This window comes from Engystomops pustulosus, chromosome 2, assembly GCF_040894005.1.
Source record: "Engystomops pustulosus chromosome 2, aEngPut4.maternal, whole genome shotgun sequence".
NCBI lineage: Eukaryota > Metazoa > Chordata > Amphibia > Anura > Leptodactylidae > Engystomops > Engystomops pustulosus.
The window spans coordinates 10,257,440-10,272,267 of NC_092412.1; positions in this window are offsets into that span (position 1 = coordinate 10,257,440).

Genomic DNA, 14,828 nt, shown 5'->3' on the forward strand with positions numbered 1-14,828 from the left:
AATAGGACTCCAGCTACTCCATCCATTCAGCCTCTTCCTACTTTCAGGTTTGGTGGTGACCGTGATAAGAACCGTGGTTTTATTAATCAATGCAAGATCGACTTTGGCAAACAACCTGCTCTTTTCCCCACTAACCGATCTAAAGTAATGTGCATTTGTATGTTACTGACCCATAAAGCAGTAGTTTGGGCTACTGCCCGGTTCCATAACAGCAGTCATTACTAAACTACCTCAGCCTCTACCTCTAAGGTCTCTGAAAATGAAGTCTGATACTGAACCCATGCAGATTGATGGTGTACAAAGACAGAAAAGTGCCGACAAAAGAGAAGGCAGACTTCAGGAAAATCAATACTTCTACTTTGGTAAACCTGAACACTTTCTCTTTAATTACCCAGGTTGTCAATGCAAGTCAGTAGCAGTTATTACAGATCCTGAATCTTCAGTGGATGAGTCTGTTGCTTCTGAACCTGTATCACTTGTGAATGCAGTCCACCCGTTCAATCTCCTCTGTGGCACCCAATATTAAAGCGAAAGACTAGAGTTCTCATTGCTTAATACCCATTAAGTTTTGAGATGGTCCTCAGTGAATGTCAACTCCCAAACAAATGAAAACTTTATGGGCATTGTCTTTGCTCACAGGAAGCTCTTCACATATCCTGATGGAGACTGTTGTGAGACCCTCCTGAGCTCAGGCCCAGTCGATGAAGAGACTGAACCTTAGGAGATATTTATGGAACATGGTGACCAAGAGGTTTTGCCTTTTTTTGCCCATTTCAACTCCTCATTTTCCAATCATTTTGGGATTCCTGTGGCTGCAGGTCCAGAATCTCACAATCAACGTAGAAACTAAGAATGTGTCTTTTTCCAGTTAAGGTCCATTCCTCACAGACCTCTTTAGGTCAACATCATAGTGAAATAACTGGAAACCTTGAAGCATCTTCTAAACTAAAGGTCTGTAAAGAATACATTGCTAAGAAATTGGCTGAAGGATTTATCTGTCCTTCAACATCACCAACAGGTGCGCCAATATTTTTTGTTAAAAAGAAAGATGGCAGCTTGAGACCCTGTGTGGATTACAGAGAGTTGAATAAAGTTACAATTAAAAATTGTTGCCCTCTGCCTTTAATTCTGGAGTTGCTTGACACCATGCAAAGATTTCCACCAAATTAGATCTTCTAGGAGCTTTTAACCTGGTGCGTGTAAAGCCTGGCGAAGAATGGAAAACAGATTTTCGATCACATAATGGATAGTTTCAGTATCTAGTCATATGTTTCGGACTTTGTAATGCTCCTGCAACCTTCCAGCATTTCATCAATGATGCACTGCTGAATTTGATGGAGCCATATACATAAAGATTATTATTATTAGTAATGATATTTTTAAGGATTTGTTAGATCAATTTCTGGTCATTTACCTGGATGATATACCTACTTTTTCCAGTTTAGTAAAGAAACATCAAGCTCATGTGAGAGCTGTACTACAGCAGCTATGAACACATCGACTAAACATTAAGTTGGAAAAGTGTGAACTTCATCAAGAAGAGATGCAGTTCTTTGGCTATGTTACCTTTCCCCTAAGTCTACACATGGACTCATTCCCAAGAATGTGAGAAAGGTTTAACTTTTGTGGGATTCACTTATTTATACAGACTTTTTATTAAAAAGTTTTCTGTATTAATTGCACCAATGACCCAGTTAATAAAGAAAAATATACAGTATATAGTGGAGTATAAGCTGAGTTTTTCAGCACAGTTGGCTGGCTATATACTAGAGGGCATGGGTTGGCTGGCTATATTCTAGGGGGCATGGGCGTTCTGGCTGGCTATATACACAAACCATCATAACCTAGATTTCATAAAATCTGTCAATTGTTTGTCATCCCGCCAGGCTTGGTGGAGTTTGTTCTTTAACCAATTAAATTTTGTGACCTGGGTTCCGAGATGAAAAGGCTGATGCCTTGGCCAGACTTTACTGTTGTGACTCTTCTTCAGTTGCACCAGCTACAACCATTTCACCAGATTTAAAGTTCTTGGAGGTAATACACAACAAGTACCTTCTTAACCCCTCATCACCGACACTAGTTTTCAGCTCAGTGACCAGGCAAGATTTTTCAAATCTGCCCTGTCTCACGATAATTGGTTATAACTTCAGACGCTTTAACATATCCCGGTGATTTTGAGAATGTTTTCTCGTGACACATTGTACTTCATGTTAGTTATAAAATTTAAGTGATAAGTTTTGCGTTTAGTTCTGAAAAAAAGTGAAAATTTGGCAAAAGTTTGTAAAAATTCTTCATTTTCCAAGTTTGAAATGTTCTGGTTTCCAGACAAGATGTAAAACTACCCAAAAAGTTTGATAATTAACATTTACAGAATATCTGCTTTATGTTGGGATGATATTTTATGCTTCCGGTCATTTTTCTAGGATGTTATGAGGCGCAGAACTTTAGGTGCGATTTTTCTTATTTTCATGAAAATTGCCAAAACTCACATTTTGAGGGACAACTCAGCTTCCAAGTGACTTTGAGAGGCCTAAATAATAGTAAAACCCCATAAATTACCCCACTATAGAAACTTCACCCCTCAACATATGTAAAACAACTTCTATTAAGTCTATTAACCCTTTCACATGGGTTAAAAAATATGGACCTGCGATTTAGAAACTATAGAATTTTTTTGGAAATACATTCATTTAGGCCAAAACTGACATTTTCAGAATAAATTAAATGATGAAACGCACTGCAACACTTGATGCCCAATTCCTCCCGAGTTTACTGATACCCCATATGTGGTGGTAAACTGCTGTACGGGCGCACGGCCGAGTATAGAATGAATGGAGGCGCCATCCACAGCAGATTTGTATTGTCACATTGTACGACCTATACATTTTTATTTTTTTTGGTAATGCAAACATAACAGGTCTTATTATTTATGGGATGAGATACAATGTATAGATAATTTATTTTGGGAGTCTAAAGCTTATTCTTGAGATTTTATTAACTATTTCAAGGGGGACACAAACAAAATCATCAATTTTTATTTTGGATTTTTAGCATTTCCCCCCCCCCCCCGCTCACCGTAATGTAAAAATAATATTTTATCTTTATTCTCTGGTTCACTACGATTGCGGTGATATCTCATTTATATAGTTTTTCTTATTTTTGCTTAATTTTCCTGAGCAAAACCGATATTGGAGAAAATCGCATTGTTTTTACTATTGACAACTTTTCAGGGCCATAACTTCTGTATTTTTCTGTTGTCAGATCTGGTTGAGGGCTTATTTTTTGCGAAAACAGTTGTTCTTTTCAGTCGGATCATATTAGGGAATGTAACTTTTTTTGATCACTTTTTAGAACATTTTTTGCGATGGTGTTTGATGAAAAATTGTATATTATGGGAAGTTTTTGGAGTTTTTTTTTACGTAGTTCACCGAGCGGGTTCAATATTGATTTAGATTTATTGTACAGATTAATACGTACGCGGTGATACCAAATATGTACGTGTTTTTGTGTTTTATATACTTTATTTGCATTTTATGTGTAAATAACTAAACCTTTTTTTTTTTAAACTTTTTTACATTTTCCACTTCTTGGCTTGAATAAGCAATCATCCGATCGCTTATTCAAGCCTTTACACTGCAATGCACTTGTATTGCAGTGTATAGTGTAAGTAACTGAGCATGCTCAGTTACAAACAGCCGGGTCCTGCCAGGAGGCGGAACCCGGCACAGAGAGGAGCCGACAGCCTCGGGTCACTCGTCGGAACCCGGGGCTGAGGCAGGAGGGTAAGCACACCGGGGGGGGTCCGATCCACGGGGGACACACTTGCACGCCGCGGTCATGCTTGACCGCGGCGTGTAAGGGGTTAAACACCCGGGATCTGAGTTTTTCCGATCCCGGGTGTTAGTGCCGGGTCTGGGCTGTGATATCACAGCCCGACACCGGCACCAGCGAGACCCGGTGTCCCGAAATCTTCTTCTGACGCGCCGCCGTAGAAAGGCGTCGCATCAGAAGAAGTACCCATAATGACCGCCGTAGAATCCCGATACGGTGGTCATTAAGGGGTTAAAGAGATAAGAGAGGCCTATAAGACTGATGCAGCTCTTCTAGATCCACCAGTTGAGGCTGTCAATGCAACATATGCTGATATCTCAGCATAGAGAACCCAATGTCATCCGGAAAGCAGTATAGGAGAACTTCCAGTTGTGGAGAATTCATCGAAGAATCCAGACCCCAGAAAAGTGCTATAAAGTATGATACATTACTCGTGTGATAGCCTAACGTTATTGTCCCTACCCAGGAGTAGTGATAGCCTATAGATCCAGTGCAGAGGGCATTAGGGATGTAAACCCCAAGGAGGAATACAGTGAAGGGGCAGAGGGAAGGAAAGGTGCAAGAGTTATCGAGGGAGGGGGAGGGGAAGTAGGATGAAAGCAGGCTCCCCCCCTCTCCTACAGCTAATGTCTATCTGTGCTCCAATACATCTTTGAAGGTTGGGGAGTCCCTTCACAACACCCAAAGTTTGAGGAACTTCACTGATGTGCCGTTTAAATCCGCCATTATTTCTTCCCAGCTGAAGATCTGTAGCATTTCCTGGGCCTTTTGGCGGGAGAGACTCTCGAGGGGCGTCAGCGGGGCATTGAGTGCCGCCTCAGGACCCAGACATCCAAGGTAAGATCTTAGCTGGGAGAGTTCCAACCACAGTATGTGCGATGTTTCGGGCCTCGTGGCAAGGTCTCTGAAAGATGGTAACAGAGCCTCGCCCAGAAGGTCCTGCATACGAAGATCCTCGTGGGCCGAGTGACCTAGAAAAATGGATTTAGAATAAGCTGGCAGGAAATCTGGATTTTGAAACAAGGGAGTACGGGGGCTGAAAGGTCTGGAGAGGATTTTATGGTGAATGGGAGTCCCATAGCTTCAGAGTTTGTGAGAGAAAGAGAGGTTGTGGCTCCAGGTCTACTCATCGGTAAGACACCCAAGGAAGTAGGCGTATTAGGAATGGAGAGCTATATGCCTCAATTCGGACCCATTGCTTGGATGCCTGATGATAGTGCCAATCTAAAAGCCGCACTAAGGAAGATGTGTGAGAGTGTGGCCGACATGAAACCCCAGTGAGCCCTATCGAAGGCTTTCTCTGCGTCAGGAGGAAAGAAGGGATTGAACGTTTATGGGTGTGTGCTTTGAGGAATAATTTTTTGTTTAAGTTGTCCCTGGCCTCCCTGCCTCTTGCAACGCCCACTTAGTCAGTGTGGATCACCTTTGGGAGGTGAGGAACTAGGCAGTCGGCCAGAATCTTGGAAATAGAATTGAAGAACCTCATCATGAGGGGGGACAGGATGTTCCGGAAGGACTTATAAAAGGCCGGAATGAAGCTGTCAGGGCCTGGGCTTTTCCTAGAAGGGAAATTCTTGATAGCCTTGGAGATCTCTGTCTCACTAAATTCCGCCTCTAGCTCCTCTATAACCTCTGTCTCTTAGCAGGGTAGCGCTGTTTCTTCAATATAAGCCTGTAAGCGCTCACTCAACAGGTTAGGGTCCCGATCAGCTTCCTGTCCCTTGATATTGTACAGGTAGGAATAAAAGGAACCAAATTCCGCACTAATTTCTACCAGGTTATGGATTGGTTGGCCATGGACTTCTGGTCTAATAAGGTCCTAATGTTATCTTGGACTAAAATCAACTCTGCTAGGTCCCCAGGTGTTTGAGAAGATTTGTGTCTTGTTTCTAGAGTATTGAGTTGTAGGGATGGCAATTTAGCTGAATTTTCTTTCAATGCAAGAATGTTCTTGCAATAATAAAACCTTTACCTTGTTTATGCATTCCATTCCAGGATTTGGTAGCGCTTCTGAGGGACATTTAGACCCCTAGCATATAAGAAACCCAGCTTAATAGCTGCCATAATGGCATGATTTCAAACAATCCCTGGGGCTACAGAACCAGAAGGCCCACAGAGGGGGGGGGGGGGGTTGTGGACAATGGACTCGGTTAAGAAAAGAGAGCACAAAGGATGAAAAGAAAAAAAAGGGAGAACGCACAGGAAGCGTTAACAAGAAGGACAAACACTCATGCCACAGACACAAGTCAGGGAGAAGGAAAGAAAGTAAGGGGCCACACGCTGTAGGGGAAGACAAACCACAGGGAGAGCAGCAGGGATAGGAAGTAGGTAAAGGAAGCAAACTAAGAAGATATAGGTAAAGCGGGTTTAACTATCAAACCCTAACTGGTGGGAGGGGAAATATACATAGCGTATACAAGCCAGCTGGATACGCGCCCCCAGGTGGAAAGTGGTCTCGCTACAGTGTCCAGGCATCACCCAGCACTAAAACCTAAAATACTAATCAGAAATGAGTAAGCAACAAATTCAACACCCCTTCAATGAAAAGAGGATATATGAAGAATAAAGAGTAGCCCCGGGAAGTGCGGCTCATCTGCGACTGAACCTCATGGCTGAGCCAAGGGGGTGTTGAGGCGGCGCCTCCTTCTGTGTGGGTTTTTTAGTGACCACCCATACGTATTACCACGTTGGTCACGAAGGGGCCCTGATCTAGTCTGACAGGTTTTTCTGTCAGCCCAACCAAAATTTTGCACAGGTCTCGCGTGCAGGGAAAGACAGCTGGACCCCTGCTCTAACAGTCCAGATTGGAAAAAGTTAACCCCCTAGATCCCTCGGTCAATGCTGTGGGATTTACATATCTGCTGAGGGAGGGAGCTACCCGCAATGGCAACCCGCTGTGCCATTGCGATGCCGGACAACTAGGAAGCTAATGAAGGTCCCCGAGTCTGTCCAAGCAGTCTGCCTGTCAGCCAATGCAACTGCATAAATGGTTATTGCAGTGCATTAGTATGAACAAGTAATCAGATGATCATTAGTTCATATGCTAGTATTGTAAAAATAAAAAAAGTTAAAAAAAAAACACAGAAAAAAATAAAATTCATTAAAATGTCCTTAAAGCCCCTAAGACATTTAAAACAATAAATCATTTTTTTTAAAAGTGGAGAAAAGTTTAAAAAAACACATATTACAACATATTAGATATCATAGAGGTCCAAAAATTCCCAATCTATAAAATTCTAAAAGCAGTTATTCCTGTCGGTTACCCAGTAACGGAAAAATGTGCCCAAATGTTTGAATTGCAACTTTTTTTGCCGTCTTGCAACACATAAAAAATGTAATAAAAAGTGATTAAAAGGTCGTACTGTCCAAAATGGTAGCAATGAATACGTCCGCTAGTCCCGGAAAAAATTCAATCTTAGCCACCTCCATACTCCTAAGTATGAAAAGGTATTGGAGTCAGGATATGGCACAATGAAGATTTTTTTTTTTTGTACAAAAGGTTTTATTTTTTTTAAATATTAACACCTAATAAAACCTATATACATTTGGTATTCCTGTGATCATTCCAAACCAAAGAATATATTAGAGATGCCGTTTGTAGCACCCAGTGAAAGCCCACAAGAAAATGGCACAAATGCTGTTTCTTGTCAATTTTACTACAATTAGAACTTTATTTCCACTTCCTAGTACACGGTATGGAATATAAAATACCGTCACTAGGAACGCAGAAAACAAGCCCTCACACAGCTCTGTACAAGGGGTAAGGGCAAGAGGTTAATATGCCCCCTATACCACATGGTAAAAAGTTTACAAATTCTCTGGAATAAGGGTTTGTGGTAGCTGAGGCCACGTTCAGACGTGGCACTTTGGTTGTGTTTTGAAACTGCTATGGTTTTCTGCAATGTGCTGGCAGGAAAGGAGGGCTACAGTAACGGTTCAGTGGTGAATGTTAGAAGTGAGGGTTGATGATGAGGTCTTAGACACTATTGGTGAAGGAGAGCTGTGATTGTTCAGAAGAAGAGACCACCAGCAGAAAACGCAAAAGGGTGGCAAGGTTCAGCGGTTGTTGCCTGCTGTTGCCCGCGTCCGGGGACCCAGAAAAAAGGGTCTGCAGAATGGCAGAAGACAGAACATATGAGGCTCCCTCTGCTGCTTTGGGCGGCTCAGCCTGTACCACCACCTCCTGAGTGACCAGGCAACCTGTTTCCCCACAAAAGGAGGATCTGCCACCACTACCACCACCAGCAGCGCCATCATCACCAAGCCTGTCCACACCATCCATTCGGCTTTCAATCGCCCAAATAATAGAAAGAATGAGGAGGTTTGGGCCATCTCGGTCCTTAAACAATTTGGCAATGTTTTTGTTGCCTTTTAAATGCTCCAGCCTGGCAGATATGGACAACTTTAAAGATATGGTGCAGCGGCTCTCCCACTGTCCCAGTTCCCAGCCACCATTAGTCCCCAGGTGCACCCCACGCATGGGCGAGTAAGCATGGGCAGTGCTGATACATCTTCATAAGTGCCCACAGGGTTAATGTAGTGGAGGCTAGTCCCGAGGCAGGAGGCGCTTTGGCTCACATTCTTCCCCAACCCAGGATTGTCGAACATCACTCCTTGCATCCAGTTGCCATCTTATTCTTCTTCATCCAGTAATACAGCGCCTGCAACACCAGTTTTAGAAAAGCCGTGGGGAAACAGCAGCATCTTGTGCTGAAACTCATCTGTCTATCCCAAGGACCATACACAACCCAGGAACTGTGGACTGGGATGCAGGGACAGACTGATAAGTGGTTGCTGCCGCTCAACCTCAACCGTGGTGTGTGACAACAGTCGGAACCGTGTAGCAGCTTTGGGCCGAACCAGGTTGAAGCACGTCCTGTGCTTTGCGCATGTGCTGCTCCTGGTTGTGCAAAGGTTTCTGATCAACTAGACCTGCCACTTGGAGTGTGTTCACATTTTCAGTTTTCACATGATGCTGCTGCTAGTCTTCTCTTCTCTGCAGAGGAACTTGGACTTTCCACCCATTCCTTAATGTACCAATTAGGTGAGCAGCAACAGGAAATTGTTGAATTCCAGCACCAAAAAGCCTGGGTGAGTGAAAGTGGTCTGCCATTAGGGACATTTGTTCAGGGCTGCACTGCTTATAACATGCCACCAATATAGTCAGTGCAGATGACAACATTGTCAGTGCTACTGTCCCCATATTTTGCCTACTTAAAAAAAAAATTCTGGCCATAAGAGAGAATTTAATGGTGGCACAGGCATAATAAGAGGGAGAACAGGTGTCAGGTCCGTCCACACATGGCTCATATGATGGGCTGCTTAGGAGTTTTCTTGCCTTTGTCTCTGGGCAGCTTACCCAGCATAAGCCACTATATACTCCAGTGACTGCTAAACAGCTCCCAAGTTGCCCAGTTCAGATTCCTGGGTGGCCACCATGCTGGTTCCACACTATAAATGTGGCCTAGCCTCCTTAATTCCACTAGCAGGGCATGAGACAAAAATGAGGCAGTAGAAAAGCAAATTGGTGCAGGCACTGCTGCCAGAGTAAATTTTTTTCGAAATTGAGAGCTCAGTGGCAACAGTGGAGGAACATCGCAACATGAACAACAGCATCATCTGAGAAGGGCCACAACATGGAACACCATGTTCAATTCTCCAAAACCTCCAACATTGCCTGATACAAGCACGTAGTACCGGGAGGCAGACGCTGATTTGCATGGTGGAAGATTATCTGTCCACAAGTCTCCTGGGTGGGACCTCCCCTTTCAATTTCTGGGTGGGAAAATTGGACAAGTGGCCTTGCCCTCTATGCCTTGCAGGTGGTTTCCTGCCCTGCGTCTTCAGTCTCACCACTAGTGTCTTTACCGACAAGGGATTAGGCATCTACAGCTAACATGGACATCCTCATGGTTATCAAGATAACCCATGCATGTATCCAACGCGACTTGGCTGTGCCAGCACCTGTTAGAGAGTGAAATTACACATTACCTGAATTTACACTTGAAATAGTCAAATTCTTCCTTACCTGAATTTTAATTTGATTTCGTCAGATACACCAGTAGCTGTATTTTAACTGCAGTGAGAGGACGGGTTTGTGTTTTTTCCGTTGCTTCTTTAACCCTCTATGCAAATAATTGGGTCTGTACACCCAAAGCGCCTTTAATGGCTCGGATATTAACACCATTTTTTACTCTTTTTTTTTTACTATTATTTCTTTGATTATTCAATTTTTTTATGATTTTTACTTTTTTTATATTTTTAACTTTCCGTAGCCCATTTTTCCCGGTATTCAGACGAACCCGAATTTCACCCAACCCACTCATCATTTATGATAAGGAGTTGAGATGATGTCACACATCCGATCCTTAAATCCAGGGTAGGTTAGAATGGAGCCACCAGAAGTAGGTGCGATTTCACTGGTCATGTGTCACTAGAGATCACATGATTGAGGTCATATAGGCGGGACTTATTGCCTGCTGCATTTTGTAGGTAGAGGTGATTTGTGTGGAGGGTTTAACTTTCGTAGAGGATCACTAGGGTGCCACAAATATCCAAGTACATTGCCCAACGATCTCTGGCACTATCATGAGGACCATGATAGATCATGCCAGCAAAACCCAAGTGTTGTGCTTGACTATTTCCAACAATCCCATAGTACTAAATGGAGTAGCAGGAAGCAGTCTCCATCTATTGGATAGACCCACATTGTTTAGATCAGTGGAGGTCCCTGCAGTTGGATCCCGCCAGTCAGGTTGTTAGTCCCTATCCTTTGGAAGATGTTCTATACTTACCTCTCTTCTACATTTGTAATGAGTGCACCTCCCGCTCTCTGATATCATGTCCGCCGCCGCCTTATTTTATCCTCAGGTTTTATCACCTCTTAGGCCTGAGGTGACATAATATGACATCATCACTGCAGTCCATCTGCCTGGAGCTATACGTAAGTAGTAGGTCATATCTGTATATCTGCCAACCTGTTAAAGGGCAGGTATTCTGACTGCTCAGACACCCTATTATGTCCCCTAGTGGCACATTAGTTTATAAAATAATAATAATAATAATAATAATAATAATAGCAGAACAGAGTTTTATAAAATAATAAAAATCAATAGAATGAAAAACCTTTAAAGAGAGCCCGTAGAAATGGAGCTAATAAACCACTACCAGTATGTGGTCATGCAGATTAACACCTTCCAGATCATGTTTCTTTCATGGCCCAGCGTGGTATCATCCAGAAAAATCTGAAAAAAGTAGCATTCATGCCCAAATTGGAAAAGGAAACTGTTAGGGCACACATTTCAAGTAAAAGATTTATTTTATTTCAATTAAAAATGAGGCGTGTGGGGACTTATCCTATAGATTTTCAAAAAGATTGTTCTCAATCATCGCTCGTACCACACTAAAACTTTACATAGCAATATATACAAAAACACAAATACAAAAACACACCCGTCTGACATCACAATTGATGCACGGAATACACATGGTTAGAGCAGAAATTCTACCACGGGGAAACGGGAGGAATCTCGGACATTCAGGAACCTATCAAAAATGTATTTACTTACGCACCTGCACATAGACAATAGTCACAAATCCTTGGTTTTTTTATAAAATAGGAAAGTTCATTTTTAAAATTTAGTCCTGTAGGATATCTTGAATCCAAGGTTAGAATCCAATAGGCTTCTCTTTTCATAATGTCTCAAATCTCTTCCTCTCAGCTGTCAGTTACTTCTTTTTACACCATGAAAATGGAGATCATTCATTTTTGCGTTGAGACATTCTAGAAAATGTTTGACTGCACCCGAAGCATTTGATTTTTTTTTTTTTTTTTATATGTCAGTAAGATGTTCAGCAATTCTAGTTTTTAACTTTCTCTTGGAGCAGCTGACATTTTGTAGGTCACAATCCAAACATCAAATGACAAAAAAGAAATGACCTTTTGTGAGAGGTTGGAGTTCCATTCAAGAAGATGACTGAACAAGTTCTTGGACATCCAGACAAGGCAGACCAGCAGCTGAGAAATGTGAGTGGAGGAAGGTTCTGTTCATTATACCTAGCTTAACTGTTTGCAACCCAGAGAAAAATCCACAGGAGACAGTCCTGTGTGGTGGAAATCAATTATGACAGCCAGGAAAAGGGGAAGGCAGTGTTCAGACTAATTTTAAAAATCACACTCCTTAGCTGTACTTTACCGACTGAGGATGACGCTGAAGTCTGAACGGTCACAGATGTTACAATTGGCAACTTTTGTATACTATACAAGACGTGAAGCTCATAATATAGTTCTAACACGGTCAAACATTTTGTTCAAACTTTCAACATCCAATTGGCAATAAAACTATCAATTAACTGGGGGGGGTGTCTTTTTCCCGACGGATTGACCTGTATCTATTGAACTATCGATCAATCTTATGGCGGACTCTTCAGGTCTTTACCAACTACAGCTGTGTTTTTGGGTTTGGTAGAATAAATGCTTTTAAAAGCTCAAATTTTCCCCAATTCCTGTACATCTTCTCAGTGGTCCCTGTTGCCCCCTCCTTCAGCTGGAAACGGCCATCAGGAATTTTGTGTGCTTATATTGTTGGGTATATGGTTGATATTGTTACTATGTTGCCCCAAATCATCAGGTAGCACGGTCTTCCAGATTTCTGAAGGTCTCCAAGGTGTATAAGACTTACTGGGGCTTACTTACTAAGGGTCCGTGAATCGCATTTCCGTCAGACTTGCCATCATTTTCGGGATTTGCGCCGCTGTAACAGGGATTTAGCAGGGGATTTGCCGGATTTTGCTCTGGCTTCCATGCGACAGAAATCGGGGGGCGGGCCATCGGAGGATCCGACTGATTTGGACTTAGCGCGGATTTAACATTTGTGCAAGTGCAAGACAATGCACTTACATACACCAGGAAGAAGAAGGTGAACTCCGGGGACCTGAGTGGGGAAGCGACACAAGCAGGATATTTGGCACATGATCTTAGTGAATCGCGGCAGATTCGGGGAATGCACTTTCGGGGATCATTCAGGACGGGTAAGTAAATGTGCCCCACTGTCTTAAACAGTAAGTATATTCCTTGTGGAAACCATCCCTAGGCAGGCCCTTAGGTTGCCTCATAACTATACAACAATTTAGTACCTTTCTTGAAACTTCCATCAGCAGTTGACCAGTGATGTACTCTCAAGCTGACTGGACCCCTTACTCCTCTGTTTGACAACCTTACTTCCTTCTAGCTGTGGGGTTGACTCTTATTTGGCTGAAGTCCCATGGTAGCCGCCTGACTGATCTCTTGACTGAGATCACAATGTTGTGCACTGCCTAGTGTCATTGCAGAGCTCCTGCCTGGAAACCAGAGTGCCCAGGTTTGCTTACCTACCGCTTTAATCTTTTCTCGAGTCTGTGAGTGATAGGTCTCAGCTGCTCTGAAACACCTTTGGAATCCTATGACCTGAGCTAAGAATCCCTAGTTTGCTTGCTCTCAGTCACGAATATACATCTGATCTCCTTCTCCTCCGCTTTTCTTTGTGACAACCTGGGAATCGGGTCTTGACAAGCCTTTATCTAAGAAGGACTGGTATAAGGCTTTTACTCTTACACACAAGTTCCCGGTTGTGTGCTTCTCCCAAAAGAATAACGAATTTCTGTCCCACTTCTACCACTACCCCCAGCTCTTCTGTAGAGACTATCCATCCGTGTCAGACTTTCTGGTGATGTGAGGAGGCATTTGCCTCGATGATACACATTGGGTGGAACACTCTAGACACTCCTGCACTTCTGGAAATCTCTCTTTGATATCTAATCTTCTCTGATGCGCTTCCTGATTGAACCATCTCCTGCATCAGGATTCCTTTTCACAATTCCTGCGGCTCTCAAGAATGATCTTCTCTGCAACTTCTTGACGGCAGTGAGGACAGTGGTTTCTCATTACTGAGAATCTACAGTTTGTCCCTCCCATAAAGGAAACCTGCCAATTAAATCATCCCATGAAAAAAAAAAAAAGTCATAAAAAAGTATGTGGAAGCTCGGCCCCAGTGATCTTGGAAAGGAACCATTTAGGGATAAGGGCAATTTTTTTTAATCAAAGTCACCTATCACTTCAGACTCCAGCAGTAGTTGTAGTAGGTGCGGCCTTGTAAAAGCAGATGACATTCATATTTTGTGTCATTGTCCAAAGGTAAGGTCGTTATGGGAAAATGTAATGGATGAGTTAGATAAATGTTTTAACATGAGTATTTTGTGTACAAATCAAAGTTGCATTTTGGGAATTTTGGAAAAAGCATTGCTAGTGTCTGTGCTTTATCTGCTGACATTCTGAGTTCTGCTATCCACATGCATGAGACACAGACATCAGCTACACAAGTACCTGACATTTTCTGCTATACACATGTGAGAGACACAGACATCAGCTACACAAGTACCTGACACGTTCTCATATACACACGTGTAAGACACAGACATCAGCTACACAAGTACCTTACATGTTCTGCTATACACATGTGTGAAACACAGACATCAGCTACACAAGCACCTGACATGTTCTGCTATACACATGTGAGAGACAGACATCAGCTACACAAGTACCTGATATGCTCTGCTATACACATGTGTGAGACACAGACATCAGCTACACAAGTACCTGACATGTTCTCCTATACACATGTGAGAGACACAGACATCAGCTACACAAGTACCTGACATGCTCTGCTATACACATGTGTGAAACACAGACATCAGCTACACAAGTACCTGACATATTCTGCTATACACATGTGAGAGACACAGACATCAGCTACACAAGTACCTGACATGTTCTGCTATACACATGTGAAAGACACAGACATCAGCTACACAAGTACCTGACATGTTCTTCTATACACATGGCTGCATCCTGGAGCAGTTGTATCTCTCACACATAGGCATGGGCACGGTCACCAGAATCAGAAAGCACATAGAGGAGCCAGCACCAGGAGTGCCCCATCACTAATGAATAAGCTGGACAG